The 16433-nt window shown below is 41.9% G+C and overlaps 1 long non-coding RNA gene across 1 annotated transcript; it reads left to right on the forward strand.

Annotated features, from left to right (window-relative positions):
• Positions 1-9007: 9007 nt before the first annotated feature.
• LOC109085384 lies at positions 9008-12049 on the forward strand. Its single transcript, XR_006156064.1, has 3 exons — positions 9008-9161; positions 10713-10872; positions 11458-12049. It is a non-coding gene; the product is annotated as an uncharacterized LOC109085384 (long non-coding RNA).
• Positions 12050-16433: the final 4384 nt, after the last annotated feature.

Raw genomic sequence — 16433 nt, forward strand, 5'->3', positions numbered from 1 at the left:
ACTGGCAACAGGAAGTGACATCTCTTACACTAGTATGCACCTATTAGTAACACAGTAAAATATGCCATTGTGTGCTAAACATGCTAGAAATATTCTCAAACATTCTAGCAAATCTTACTAAGTGCTAAAGCATGCTATTAATACTATCAAACAGGAAGTTGTTGTAAAACATGCATACAATGTCCAATCTGCCCCAAACTTCACACATTTTATAAGAGTCCCGGCCTGAACACATCAACATGCCCGTATTCGATTATAGTCATAGCGCCACCTACTGGCAACAGGAAGTGTCATGTTTTACACTGTTATGGACTCCTAGCAACATATTAAAAAGTGTCAAGAAGTGTTAAATAGGCTGGCAACATGCTAGAAACATATTAAATATGTTAGCAACACTTAGCTAAGTGGTAAAGCATGCTACTAATGCAGTGAAGCAGGAAGTTACTGTAACACAGGCATGCAGTGTCCAATCTGCCCCAAATTTAACAAGTTTGATAAGAGTCCTGTCCTGAACACACCTACATGTCTATATTTGATTATAGTCATAGCACCACCTGCTGGCAACAGGAAGTGACATGTTTTACACTGCTATGGACTCCTAGCAACATAATAAAAAGCATCAACAAGTGTTAAATAGGCTGGCAACATTGTAGAAGCATGCTAAAACATGCTAGCAACACTTAGCTAAGTGTTAAAGCATGCTATTAATGCAGTGAAGCAGAACATTATTGTAGCTCATGTATACAATGTCCAATCTGCCTCAAACTTCACAAGTTTCTGGCCTGAAGATATCTACATGTTCATATTTGGTTATAGTTATAGTGCCACCTACTGGCAACAGGAAGTGACATGTTTTACACTTTTATGCACTATTAGCAACACAGTAAAATATGCCATAGTGTGCTAATCATGCTAGGAATATTCTCAAACATGCTAGCAACACTTACTATGTGCTAAAGGATGCTATTAATACTAAGAAACAGGAAATTGTTGTAACTCATGCATACAATGCCCAATCTGCCCTAAACTTCAAATGTTTGATTAGATTCCTGGTCTCAACAGAACTTAAGGCCAATATTTCAATTATAATCATACCGCCACCTGCTGGCGACAGGAAATTACTTGTTTTAAACTATTTTAAACATGCAATATCTGGTCTGCCCAAAGTTCATGTGTTCTGATATGGGTCCTGGCCTGAACTCATCTTTAGGCCAATATTTATTTATAGCCTTAGCGCCACCTGCTGGCAACAGGAAATTAGTTATTTTACAATAAATTAAACATGCAATGTCTGATCTGCCCGAAACTTTGCATGTTTGGTAAGAGTCCTGGCCTGAAGTCATATACATGCCGATATTCAGTTATAATCATAGCGCTGCCTATTGGCAGCAGGAAATGTGGCATAAATATTAACCTTTGTATAAGCATATGTCCCAACGTTCGCTGTTCTCCTATGGCCACCGGGTGGTGGTGAGCCCGGGTGCGAGGGCCCTTTCATCGCTGCTTGCAGCTTTAATGGGAATTGTATTGGTTTTAATGTAAAATTGGTGTCTATTTGATGGATTCTATTGGTGGGAGGTACTATGGCAGATGGCAACCATTAGAACAACAGTAATTCCTATTGGAATAATGCCAAAAACAAAAAGGAATTTTGTAATGGTTTAATGGAAACTGTCAGAATTTTATTTTTATTTTTTTTGTGCTGCACATTATTGACAATATTGAGCTGAAGCTTGACTTTGCAAATGTAAAATCGCAAATCAAATCGCAACCGCAATATCTGTCAAAAAAAAACGCAATTAGATATTTTCCCCATATCGCACAGCCCTACACTGAACCCCCAGTTGCTCCCTGGGCGCTGGATATATAGCTGCCCACTGCTCTGGGTGTGTGTTCACGGTGTGTTCACTTCTCACTGCTGTGTGTGTGCACTTGAATGGGTTAAATGCAGAGCACCAATTCCGAGCATGGGTTACTATACTTGGCAAATGTCACGACTTTCACTTTCACTTTATATACACACACAGTGCCTAAAAAAGTATTCATACTCCTTAATTTTTTTACTTTTTTTATGTTGCAACCTTATGTTAAACTGCTTAAAACAACTTTTTCAGTCTACACTCCATAAACCATGACAAAGCAAAAAACATTTGTGAAAACAAATTTATTAAAATTCACCAGTCTAACCAAGGCCTTTCTCCATCAATTGCTCAGTTTGGCCAGGAGGCCCGCTCTAGGAAGAGACCAAGTGTTTCCAAACTTCTTCCATTATGGATAATAGAGGCTACATGCTTCTGTGAACCTACAGTACAATGCAGCAGAATGTGTGGCTTGATGCAATCCTGTCTCAGAGCTCTATAGGCAGTCCTTTTGACCTCAGGGCTTGATTTTTGCTCTGGTATGCATTTTCAGCTGTTAGACCTTTTATTGAGAGGTGTGTGCCTTCCCAATCATACCCATTCAAATGAATTTGCCACAGGTTAACGCCACTCAAAGTGTAGTAACATCTAAAAGTTTTTTCAATTTCCAGCTTCAATTTCAACTGTCACAGAAAAGGGTATGAATACTTATGCTATGGAATCTTTTCAGTTTTTTATTTCTAATAAATTTGCAGAGTTGTTCCAAATTTGTCATTATGGTGTATGGATTATGTAGATTGTATGTATGTATATTGATATAGATATATATATATATATATATATATATATATATATATATATATATATATATATATATATATATATATATATATATATAATCTGATATGTTGCAATTTATGTCTCTGTACATGTCTTAGATACCTGTCATGACTGGCATTTATGATGTGATACAGTAAAACTGTATCACACTCTGTTTGGGCTTACCTGACCCTCCTGTCTTCTTCTGCCTGAGTTGGGTCTTGTGCTTAACCTAAAGGAGAAGAAAGCAGTTCTCAACCCCACCATCAAATCTGAGCAGGGCCTTGGAGGCCCAGAGGTGACCACGAACATGGCCTTTACCAGCACTGTAAACTTCCCACTTAAATTCCTAAATTGATATTACAGCTGATTTTTTCTGAACCATAACATTCATTGTGTTGCTTAAAATTAAAAGTAAAATGGAAGGAAAGTTTAAGTTTATTTGTGTGTAAAGTTGAGTGCAAATATGTTCACTGATTGGTAAAAACGGTAAATAAAAAAAATTTATATATATATATATTACAAAAAGACTATATATATATATATATATATATATAAATACTGTTCAGTTTCTTGCACAGACCGATCGTTTTGTGTCTTTACACATCAACATATCATCACGAGCCACAGGGTTTGATTTGGTTTTGTTTGTGTATGTTTTTTGATTCTCAAAGCCATTATTCCCATCCACTTACATTATAGGACTGACAGACTGCAACAGTTTCAGTTAAAAATCTCCATTTGTGTTCTACTGAAGAAACATCATTTTTGGCTTTAATAAACAAATAGTCAAACTGAGCATTTTTCCCAGTCACTGGACTACAAGGCTGAATCCAGTTACCTATTTCCCATTTATTTCATAACCAAATTCTTTAAGAAGGTGTCTAAATAAAAAATGCTGTCTGACAAGCTGGGTTTACATCCAAAGGTGCGAATTTAACTTATTTGAAAAATTGGAATATTGCATAAAACATTTGCGAATAAGCACCGAGAGTCAAAGAGAACAAAATCGTCACTTTCTGATAAACTGGTACTAAATATCACTAAGTAGTATCACTAAAAGTAGGAGAATCCACTATATAATTATTTCTACCAGAAAGACTCAGGAGGTAGAGATAGGACTGAAGTATTTATTTACAAAAACACAAAAAATAGAATTATTTTGGCGTAGGCCCCATCCGTAGCGTGGATCTGAAGTTTGTAGATACCAGCTAATCCTGCCGAAGACGAAGGCAGGGCGGAGCCTACCCCCCCGCAAGGACAGGGCCAACCTGGTGGTGGTGGGGAGGATGGAGGGAAATGACAGCGGCGGTATCTGCAAACACAATAGGATGTGAGTAGTGTGCTTTTATATCCATCGTGTTGAGAGCCGATTGGCTAGACCTTAATTGTAATGTGATGTGACATTTAGTCTTCCTAGTAGAACTTACGCTTACGCTTCCATTTCTACCAGAAAGACTCAGGAGGTAGAGATAAGACTGAAGCAAAAACACAAAAACAGAATTATTTTGGCGTAGGCCCCATCCGTAGCGTGGATCTGAAGTTTGTAGATACCAGCTAATCCTGCCGAAGATGAAGGCAGGGCGGAGCCTACCCCAAAAGAAAGAAGAATAATGTAATACGCACCAGATGAAGTATTTCTTAGAGGATCCTGGAACATGACGAAAGAGATAAATTGAGATAATTAGCCAGACATAAGAATACAACATCAGATTATAGCTAAAGTATTAGCTTATATGGCAATGAAGACAGACCACAGAGCCTTCGAGAGAGGCCACGATAAGCCGGACAGTGGGAGAGAGAGGCAGGCCACGATAGGCCGGACAGTGGGAGAGAGAGGCAGGCCACGATAGGCCAGACAGTAGGGCAGGCCACGATAGCCCACAGAAAAGGCCCCGGCGGGCCACAGTGGTTAACGGAAAGCCACGAAGTCCGCAGAGAATAGGCCTAGCTAGGCCACAGATGAGGATGTCCAAATGGACCATAGTGAGAAAGCCAAGAGGCCGTAGAAATGAAATGAAAGAAGAATGCAGTATGCACAGAGAGGAAGGCCATGTAATTAGACCACGGTGGGAACACCACGAGATGGGTAACAGAGGGGAAGACCACGAAAGACGGGCCACAAAAAGAAAGGACAAGTTAAGCCACAGTAATCAGAGGTTGTTGGGAGTAATATGAAGAGGAATTGTACCACCACCATTATTTGCATATAGATTACCTTGAGGACAGCTTGATATACCTTAAGATGTTTAGTATTTCAGGTCTAATGTAGGATCCAAATGCGTAGGATGACCATCTTCCCAGTAGCTTCATATCTGATGTTTGTACTCCGAGTTCAACAGCATTAGTGACCAGTGTATAGAAGGGGTGACAGACCGCAGCTTCTAAACGTGACTACATTGAGCTGAACCAGCCGCAGAGACACAAGGCCCCGATAGGCCGTGAAAGAACGCTACAAGAGGCCGTAGAGAGTATAGCTGCTAAGGCCATGACGGAAGCCTGCGAGAGGCGGTGGAAGAGTAAATGTAATGAATAGGTGTAACACCACCACCACCAGTATTTGCTTAATTTACCTTAAACACACGCATTACATTACGTTGATAGGCAATGTACTTTTCTTTAAGGTATGTGATGTGAAAGCCTTGTGTGTAGATGACAATGATAGACCATTGTGTGTGAAAAACCATGATAAACTGTACATGGGGAGCATGTGAGAAGTAGTCACCGCCAGTAGTTTGCTAAGAGTATTATACTGTACCTTGAGCATTACGTGAAAAAGTCTGACCTTGACGGACATCCGATGAGGAGGATCATGTACATAGCAGCCTGATGGCAAATTACAGGAATTCTAAACCACCTCATTGAGTAAGAAAGGTGATTAGGTTAATTGGTAAGAGGTAGAATTAGGGTTCTAGCAGACAAGAGCATATACACAGATACAATTCTTTAGGCTAGACTCCTGCACACTCTTGATAAAACTTCATCTAACTGCCAGAAACTGCAGAGCAAACCTATCCTCCCCCCCAAAAAATAGAAAATGAGCCAGATCAGCATGACCATAAAAGATACTCAATTTAAGCAAAGTCGCTGTGACATGTGAAGGCCACAATAGTCCAAACTTCATAAACTGTAATGGACAACGTCCCTGATGACCATCATAGCAGAGTTATGCAAAGTGCCTCAGCAGTCTGTGTAAGGTGAAGGCAGCAACAGCCGGGTAAGACCAAACAAGCCTCGATTATAACGTAAAGTCTGCGTGAAATCAAAATTGACTTTACTAGCACACATGGCTAGTATTGATGTAAATGATCTGTGCAAGTTAATCCACTGAAAAAGAAAAAAGAAATGATCTTTGTAATCCTTAATCAAAATCTGAACATTTACTTCCGCTGTGAAATGGCATTCCTTTTCTAATGACGTCAGTTTGACGGCATGGGCAGAATATCCTTAAACACACCCCTCCAGCCATTAGTTTGAGATAAGTGAAAGACAGACTAGAAGTGCAAACAAAAACCATGCCCTCTATTCAATATTCCGTTTCAGCTGGAAATACATCACCACACTGAAATAAAGTCAGCAGCGACCTCCAGTTCACGTGGACTTTAAAGATGAGCATGTAACTCTTACCTAGAACTCAAATGAAAGATGCACCATATACATCAGCTTGATAAAGCCTGTTTTCATAATAGCACCAGTCCAAAGAGTGACCTGTGTAAAGCTGAGGTGAGAGCCAAAGTTCTCTGCATCTGCAGCCATGGAATTCCCACGAAGCTTGATGACTCCATTAAACCATGGGAACCCGATGAGTGAACCCCATTCCTTTACGAGGAATTCAGAATTATTGTAGATAGATGCAGATGAAACAATGACTGAATAAACAAAGAAAAAAGCATATGATTAAGACAAAAAATACTTGAAAGGTGTGCAAGGCCATAGCCCATTTTTCAGAAGGAATAATGCGAGCAACGATCTTTATCAGTAGGCTATAAAGATTGTAAGCCTTTAATAACAAGCCTTAAAATGCCTCATTACAAAAGAGTTGTTCCAAACATTGAATGTATTAGTTTGATTAACATCCTGATCAGGGGCGGCGTTAGGGGTGGGCTAAGGGGGCTGGAGCCCCGAATGTTTTCAGTAAAGCCCGAATGTTTTATTACCACCATGCATCAATGAGTTTTCATGCCCAATATAGTCATTTATATTAGAATATAAATAAATAAATAAATAAATATATAAATAAATAAATATCTCTTGACTCTCACGTCTACAGTGTCTGTCAATTTACGCGTTGTCATTCACACCCGACAAAAACCGCCCACTGAGTCTAGTGCTTCTGACTGACATGTAAACTGGCCAACCATCGATGAGCGTCTGTACGATCCAGCCAATGATATGAGATAGTTTTTTGGAGCCAGGCGGTTTGTTTGGCGTGTGGTATTTACTAGATCAATTTATTTGAAAATTAAAATGGATATTTCAAAATTCTTCAAAAGAATAGCCAACACTTGAACGCCAAGAAAACAACAGCTTCAGGTATCTGTAACTTTTTAATCATAGTATTATATTTCTTATTTTCGGTTTTAAATTGTTCTGATTTAACGTTACATTTTGAACATCTAACACTTAACGGTTGCGCAGCACAGTCTTTAGGACACACACACACAGAGAGCGGTTATAATGTTTGTTTAGCACGGTCTGTGGCAGACTTTTCGTGTCAGGCAACAATTCAGTAAACAAGATAATAAAAAATACATATTTCGCAAAGGAAATGGTTCCAAACAAAGCATGTTGTTGTGCTCTGCAGCAACACACAGCGGTGTTTACTGAATAAATTTGCTTGAATAAATGATTCACTGACCCATTCAAAAAAACAGTTGCTTACTTTGTTTTTCTGAATGAATCATCTGTTTCGAACGAATCCATCGCTGTTAAATGACTGACCGACTCACTCATTAAGGCAGTGGCTTACCGCCACCTAGTGGCAAAGTACCATTCTAATTTTTTTTCATAATTTCATATTTCTGTATTCCAAGATGCATTTCAGTGGCTTGAGTAGTGCGTATCCAAAAATTCTGCATTCTGCTTTTCTTGTCGTCTCTTTGGCAAGCATCATATCCCCAACAGCAAAGACACATTAAACAAGTGCAAGTTTTCTCCAACTGGAAAATGAGCTTTAGAATCATTCCTAGAGCATGAACAAAGTAGCCTTCATAAGGCTTCCATGACATGCTGGAAGAGCTACAAAACAGCTGAAACACATGGAGATATGAATGATGCACAGACTTCAGTAGAGGGTAAGGTTTATCTGCCAGACTGAATAACTTGAATCTGTTTACTGTAATGCATAAACGCAGAGATAAAGTCCTTTGACCGGTATATCTTTGTAGAGTAAGAGTATGTCAGTGCAGGCTTAATGTTTGCTTCTTATCCCTGTTCTACCAGGAGAGTGAAAGCCAATCAGGCTTGATTGGAAAAGAAAGAGAAAACTGAGAGACAGAGACAGAGGCAAAGCGAGATAGAGACACAACATCAGCATATGTGTCAGGATACAAGGGATAAACTTTAAATAAAATGTTTTAAATTTGTTTTTGTATATTTTTAAACAAGGTAAATCTTTCTGATTTATTAAAATAAAAAGTCACATACATGGATTTTTCTGGGCTAAGCCCCGGATCTCCACTCACCCTAGAACCGCCCCTGATCCTGATCATGCAGCGCTAGTTTGCTAGATAAACCATCACGCAACACCAAACGCTTTATCTTAAACGTTTGAGCAAATAACCTTCCAGAGAATAAAATGTATGCCCAAGCGCATAAAACAAAATGATACTTATAAAGGTGTAGGCTGATGAAGGCGAGATGCCGAAAGAGACCGTCAGCAGGCCCAGAGAGATTTCATGCGTGCAGGTTCACGTGAGCGTACAGGTGAAATATTTTGTTGATAGAGACACAAGCAGCGCCGACACGACAGCTCGGAAAGCACCGGCGTTGCCATGTCCTCGATTTTTCTGAGGAATTGGGATATTGTAGCACTGTTGCTGCGGGTTGCTTTACATGTCCGCGAGTTGAAGCGACCCAAATAATGTGATATTTAGCGGCTGGAATGTGAATTTTTTTTTTTTTTCTTCCTTTTTCTCCTCAGGGAACCCTTCTCGAAACGCGATTGGGATAGTTTTGAGTAGCAATTGGCGGTTTTGAAAAAACCTGGCAACACTGGAAAGCACTCGGAACTCCGCCAATGTTTCACTTCCTCTGCCGAAAAAACTCCGAAGCCTGTGTATCATCCAACACTACTAACGACCAAAAACATTCACGACACCAGAGCAAAGCCAACTATCTAATGTGCATCTTGAGAGGAATGTCAACTATCAATAGCTTGCAGGAGACGAACTTAACTGCAAGTAACCCAGTGAAAATCAGGCAATAGCCTAACGACAGTTTGCGCAAAAATGACAGCGGCGGTATTTGCAAACACAATAGGATGTGAGTAGTGCGCTTTTATATCCATCGTGTTGAGAGCCGATTGGCTAGACCTTAATTGTAATGTGATGTGACATTTAGTCTTCCTAGTAGAACTTACGCTTACGCTTCCATTTTCTAATATATTAAATCACTTGTACCTCAGAGTGAGCAGACGAAACACCATAAATTCGGACATTGCTTTCAGATTTGGATGCCTGCTGTTAGGGAACGTAGTCGTGTAAGACTGGGAGGCAATTATACAGAAATACTTTGACAGAGTTTGCTTGGGCATTTAAGAATGACCATAACAACATTTCGGATGCTGTGCAACAAGATTGGTCAGTCAGGCTATGCCTCCCATGGCACAGTCACATGACTTCTTTTCATGTGCATGGGGGAATTTATTCGGCAAATATTTATTTGCGTTAACCCTTTTTTGCACAAGTCAAAAATCACCTCAGACGAGCGTAAAAACTTTAATGCAAGTTAAGGGATTTTTTTTTTTTTTTTAATTTGGCATTTCCATCACACGTTTCTATTGCGATACTTCAAAATTTGCAAAGAAATAAGGTGATGGAAACAGTCTGACTGACTGGACAGAAAAGCAGCAAGGCTATTGCCAGTGGTTTTGGACACAGCCATAGACACTTTGCTGCATAAGGGTGGCCATTGTAGGTTAAATGCAAATATTTGTTTAATACATGGTGTTAGCTGGTTTAAAGGGGTGCTATTATGCTTTTTCACTTTTTCAACTTTAGTTAGTCTGTAATGTTGCTGTTTGAGCATAAAAAAGATCTGCAATGTTACAAAGCTCAAAGTCCAATTCAAAAGGAGATATTTTATTTAACAGAAATCACTTTTCAAAAACTACAACGAATGACTCGTTTGGACTACAATGCATATTTTCCAGAATTTGTGATATCACAAAGTTAGACGAATAGGACGAGACCTAGCTGAGCTGCACTAGAGAAGGCAACGAGTGTTATCACTATGTCGGAGACGTTCTAGTGTTCCCAAGACAGACGAGCTTAGCGTGGTTACAATCATCCGGGTTTAAATCTTGCTCAAATTGATTTGATTTTGACGCAATATTTACATTGAAGCTCACAGCAGGCAGCTATGATAAGGGGCATGACATTTCCTGACCAGGGGCCGTGTGCTCTCAATCACAACATACACTGGCCCAGCTAACTAATCACAGCACAGACTGGCGCAGCTAACCAATCACAGTGAATTTCGTATTTCAGAAGGTGGGCCTTCATTTGATGCAGGAACTATTCCAGCAGTTAATGGCAGACTGGGGAGAGAGGTGTTGTAATAATGTAAAATACGTGAAACATATATATTTTTCGAACAACCTAGTATGAGAGCCGGTTCTAATACACCCCCAAAACAAAATCAAGACCTTGTAAAAGAGCATAATAGGACCCCTTTAAAACAAACCCAAACCAGAATGCTTAAGAAATATTAATACAGTACTGTCTTTGCAAGCACTGTAATATAAAAAAAACTGAAGTGCTGTCTGCGCGTTAAGCATAATTTTAATTAATTTTTCTCATTAATCATTCTCAGGTGGAGGAGGAGCATATTGTCATGGAGCAAGCAATGGGTGGTGTGGCCATGGCCCCACGCGGTTTAAAAGAGGAAGACAGAGACTCCACTAGGCTCATCCCCTGAACTTGGACAAGTTATGCAAGAGGAGCCTAGAGCTAAAGCATCTGTTAAGAGCAAAGTGAGCAATTGGCTATATATTTTATTTTACCTATATTTTACCAGATAGTCCCATTGAGATCAGTAATCTTTATTACAAGAGAGACCTGGCCCTAAAGTAGCAGTAGCTGCCTTACAAAACTCACAATTAAGATACAACATATACAACACATATTAAACACTTACAAAAAAAAAAAAAAAAAACCTTCACATACTTCACCACATTCTTTATGATTGCCTTAAATGCATCAGTAGATATACATGTTCAATTATATATTAAAAACAGATCAGATTAGATCCATGCTACAGTACCAGCCCTAAAAATTTACGTTAAGTGTAAGTTACATAAAAAATTACGTGTAGCTATAAAATTGTCACAGTCATGGACTTTCTGTTCCTTTTGTGTTATCCCTATTTGGTCATGTTCCGTTCCTCGTTTTGTTAATTGATTACTCCCCACCTGTTTCCACTCCTCTGATTACTTTCCTGGTGTTTAAAAGCCCTGTGTGTTTAGTTCCTCCTTGTCCGCTATTGTTGAGGTTTACGTTGATTGTTAATGTTATTTACTATTGGATGTGCCCTTTTCTCTCCCGTGGATCATTAAAAGCATTTCACGATCTGGCGTGTCTTACGGACTTCCCTGACCGCTCGATCTGTGCATTCTACTATGCGGGCCTGAGCGAGCGGTGTAAGGCACGCCTCCCAGCGAACGGTCCCAGAGAGGATTTCGCGGCTTTCGTGGAGTGGGTACTGGAGAACAATGGATCCCGATTTACCATCTGCACCGCCGAAGAGGATATCTACAGCCCCACTCCCGAACCAGAGACCAGCCAGCCACCATCCCGCTGCACGGAGCTAGAGCCCACCGCAGCCGCAGAGCCCGAGCCTATCACCGACAGGGAGCAGGAGCTCGAGAGCGCGACTGACCAGGTGTGTGAGCCGGCAACACCGTGCGTCATGGGACGATTGGTGGAGATCGAGGGCATGGAGGAAAGCCCTGCTCACATTCCTGCGACTGAGGGTGAGCTGCATTTGGTTTCTGGGAATTATAGAGAGGAATTATTGGACCTTATAGACTGGTTTGGCGAGGCAATTCCCTATCCTCCTGTTTCTCCGCTGGTTCCGCCCAGCCCTGATCCTCCTGTTTCTCCGCTGGGTCCGTCCAGCCCTGACCCTCCTGTGTTCCCTCCCAACCTCCCTCTCCCGCCTCCTAGACCTGTCAGTTCCTCTGCTCCTCTTCCGCTGGTTCCGTCCAGCCCTGACCCTCCTGTTTCTCCGCTGGTTCCGTCCAGCCCTGATCCTCCTGTTTCTCCCCTGGTTCTGCCCAGCCCTGACCCTCCTGTTTCGCCACTGGTTCCGTCCAGCCCTGACCCTTCTGTGTTCCCTCCCAACCTCCCTCTCCCACCTCCTAGACCTGTCAGTTCCTCTGCTCCTCTTCCGCTGGTTCCGTCCATCCCTGACCCTCCTGTTACTCCGCTGATTCCGTCCAGCCCTGATCCTCCTGTTTCTCCGCTGGTTCCGCCCAGCCCTGACCCTCCTGTTTTGCCGCTGGTTCCGTCCTGCCCTGACCCTCCTGTGTTCCCTCCCATCCTCCCTCTCTCATCTCCTCCTATACCAGCCAGTTCCTCGACCTCATCTCCGCTGGTGCCAGTCAGTCCCACAGCTCACCCTCAGTCCGCGCCATCTGGGCGTGATGGTTCGCCGCAGGACTTCCAGTCTCCAGCTCTGCCTTGGCATGTGGATTCCCTGTCTCCACCTCCAGCCTCCGAGCCCTGGACTCCTCCTCGGTCCTTCGACCCAGCGGCTCCGCCTTGGCTCTTAGCTCCCTCGTCTCCACCGTGGCCCAGCATCCCACCTGCTCCACCGGGCTCCCTCGTCCCTCCGGCTCCACCTTGGTCAGTCGTCGACCATCCACCGCCTTGGGACTCCATTCCTCTGGCTTCGCCTCATCACTCCATCCCTTCGGCTCTGTCAGGCTCCTCCTTCCCTCCGGCTCCACCTCCATCCTCAGTCACTCCAACTCCGCAGCGGTCTTCCAGGGCCCCACCTCCGCCTTGGTCGCCTGAGCCCTCTGCTCCGCCTTGGCCCTCCGGATCCTCGGCTTCACCCTGGCTCTGCGGCTGCTCTGCTCCATCTTGGGCTCCTCATCCATCGGCTCAGTCTCCGTCAGGCGGCCCCCTGGTGTTGTCGGCTCCTCCTCCACCATTGCTCCTCCCACCGTTGACTCCACCATGGGCCGCTATCCTGGCTGACCTCTGGAAATCCATCTGGCTCCTCCTGCTCCAGGCTCCTCCCTCCATCCATTCCAACCTGGTTCCATGCTCCTTCTCCATTGCCTGCCCCTTGCCTGCCCCACGCCCACCTCCTGAACCCCCACCCTCCCTCCGCTGGACTATCTCTTTCAGTGTGAGGACGCACCATTCCGGGAGGGGGCGAACTGTCACAGTCATGGACTTTCTGTTCCTTTTTTGTTATCCCTATTTGGTCATGTTCCATTCCTCGTTTTGTTAATTGATTACTCCCCACCTGTTTCCACTCCTCTGATTACTTTCCTGGTGTTTAAAAGCCCTGTTTGTTTAGTTCCTCCTTGTCCGCTATTGTTGAGGTTTACGTTGATTGAGTGTTAATGTTATTTACTATCGGATGTGCACTTTTCTCTCCCGTGGATCATTAAAAGCCTTTTTGTTATATCCTTCATTGTGTGCCTTGATAAACACACCAGCACCCGTAACAAAAATCTACAAAGAATGGAGAAAATATGACTTCATCTTATGTAGTATACTGTAATGTTTTTCAACTCCTATCAGTTTCCCACCCAGGAGGAGGAAGATATTGATATGGACACAGTTCATGACAGCCAGGCATTCATCTACCACCCCCTGAACATGTTGGAGAGACCCTCAACTCCAGGCATGACAGATTTACTGCACAATTTCTACACACAATACACACTATCAACCACATAGCCGAAACAGAAAAAAATTCAGAAACATATCTAGATGAATCAGTCTTATCTCTGTCGACATTGCTTCAACTTTTCTCTCTCACTCTGGACCTTATTTTGTCAAATGGTGTCGCTGTAGAAAATGTAAATATAGAAGATGTCTCCTTTTTGCCCAATTGTTTTTAATGTCCATGCTGAGAATTCTGCAGTTATGGAAAAGCATATTGGCCATTATTCTCGTTGTATAAATTCATCTATTCCTCCTCTGTGTAGCAAAGGGCTCAATTTTAGCGACTACGCAACCCCAGGTTAACAGGGAAAAACAACCCAAATAAAGCACACAAATACGTTCCACATAGAAAGGCAAGAGGCATGTACTTCCGTACAAAAGTATTTCCTTTTTATTAGGGCTAAAAGTTGGCCAACAATTATTTAAAATCAACAATTAACAAGTGACATGGTCGTATTGAACAAAGCAAGAAAAAAAAAATAAACAACCAAATTCACAATAAACCTTCACAGGGGCTGAGGGCTCCTATAAGGAGCAGGCTAGTGTGACAGCAGCAGGTCGACAATAGGGAACACGCCAATCCAAATCACACCCACCAAGATTCACTGCAAATGACAAAAGTAGTGACACGGCAATAATGACACTGCAATAAAGACTCCATCGGTGAAACAAAGCCTGTAATGCGACAGACAACTAGCCTGCTCCAGGAAGTCCTGAAGACACACCGTACTGGAACAAATAGCTATAACTTAAGTTAGGATAAACCAAACTTCCCACAACGCCCCAAAACACAGTATTAAACTTACCTGGGAGTAAGCAGCACCCCACACGCACAAGCTCTCAGTAACCCGACGGCACACTAAACAAATAAATTCGGCAATTGTCACTGGACCACACTAAGCTCGAACAGCTAGACTATATGCCAAATACAACACATACCTCCGTAGTCCATAGCAACAACGAAAAAGAGGGCGGGCTTTCGACCATGACGCACTCCAAGAGGCATGAACAGCAAGTTTATATACTCCAGTGGCGATAGCTCATTGGCCACCTACCAAGTGATAGTGACGTAATGAAAAAAAAGGTCACACGACTTCACTACATCTGTTTAGTGAAATCTATAATGCTAACGCTTTTTCTGAAATCAGTACTTCCATTCAGTCATTGATTAACTCGTCCCTAAATGCTGGCGTAGTCCCGAAATGTTTTAAGCATGCTGTAGTTCAACCTTTGCTTAAGAAACAGGGTTTGGAGGAAAATTGCCTTGATAATTATCGGCCTGTCTTTAAGCTTTCATTTTTATCAAAAGTTTTAGAAAAAGTTGTATATTCACAACTGATTTCCTTTTTGAATGCAGCGAAATTAACAGAACCTCTTCAATCTGGTTTCTCTGCCCATCATAGCACTGAGTCTGCTTTGCTTAAAGTGTTCAATGACATTTTGCTTGCAGTGGATAGTGGTAAAAATACAGTTCTGCTGCTTCTTGATCTTACAGCTGCTTTTGATACAGTTGATCATAATATTCTTCTCTGCCGGTTAGAATGTTTGTTTGGTATCGGGGGTATTGCTTTGCAGTGGTTTAATTCATATCTTAGAGACAGGTCTTTTTCTGTTGAGTTAGGTAAGTTCTCTTCATCTGTTGCTCCTATTATTTGTGGAGTGCCTCAAGGATCCATTTTAGGGTCACTTCTTTTTAATTTATATATGCAACCTTTGGGAGACATTATTAGGAGACATAATGTTTCATTTTATTTATATGCTGATGATACCCAGTTGTACATACCATTGAAAGCTGGCAATACCATTGAACCCTTATTGGCCTGCCTTGGGGACATCAAGAAATGGCTGTCCAATAGCTTTCCTCGACTAAATGAAGATAAAATGGAAGTAATCGTCTTTGGCCCCCCAAAGTTGAGAAGTGGTCTCATTAATGAGCTTGGCAAGCATTTTTCCTCAGTCTCCTCCCAGGTCAGGAACCTTGGTGTCATTCTGGACTCTGAACTTTGCTTAACTAAGCAAATTAATACAGTTGTCAAGAACAGTTTTTATCAGTTACGGATCATCTCGAGACTGAAATCATTTTTAACTTTTAATGACCTGGAGAAAAGTCATTCATGCTTTTATTACCTCCCGCCTTGACTACTGTAATTCATTATATTTGGGTCTTCCTCAGTCATCCATTGCACACTTACAGATGGTACACAATGCTGCTGCAAGGCTGTTGACCAGGGGAAAGAAAACAGATCACATTACACCAACTTTAGCCTCTCTTCATTGGCTTCCTGTCTATTTTAGAATTCAATTTAAAATTTTGTTATTTGTTTTTAAAGCTCTTAATGGTCAAGCCCTAACTTATCTCACAGATCATCTTACTCCTTTTTCATCCTCCAGATCTCTAAGATCTTCTGACAGATATCTCTTAGTTGTCCCTCGTTCACGCTTAAAAACTAAGGGTGATAGGGCTTTTTCAGTTGTGGCCCCCTGTCTCTGAAACCAACTGCCACTGGACATCCGCCTTGCACCTTCTATTACAACTTTTAAAATGAAGTTGAAAACATATCTTTATTCCCAGGCATTTTAATTGGATTTGATCTATGTTCCATTGTTTTACTGTATCATCTGTTTTGTT

This window comes from Cyprinus carpio, chromosome B12, assembly GCF_018340385.1.
Source record: "Cyprinus carpio isolate SPL01 chromosome B12, ASM1834038v1, whole genome shotgun sequence".
NCBI classification, from domain to species: Eukaryota; Metazoa; Chordata; class Actinopteri; order Cypriniformes; family Cyprinidae; genus Cyprinus; species Cyprinus carpio.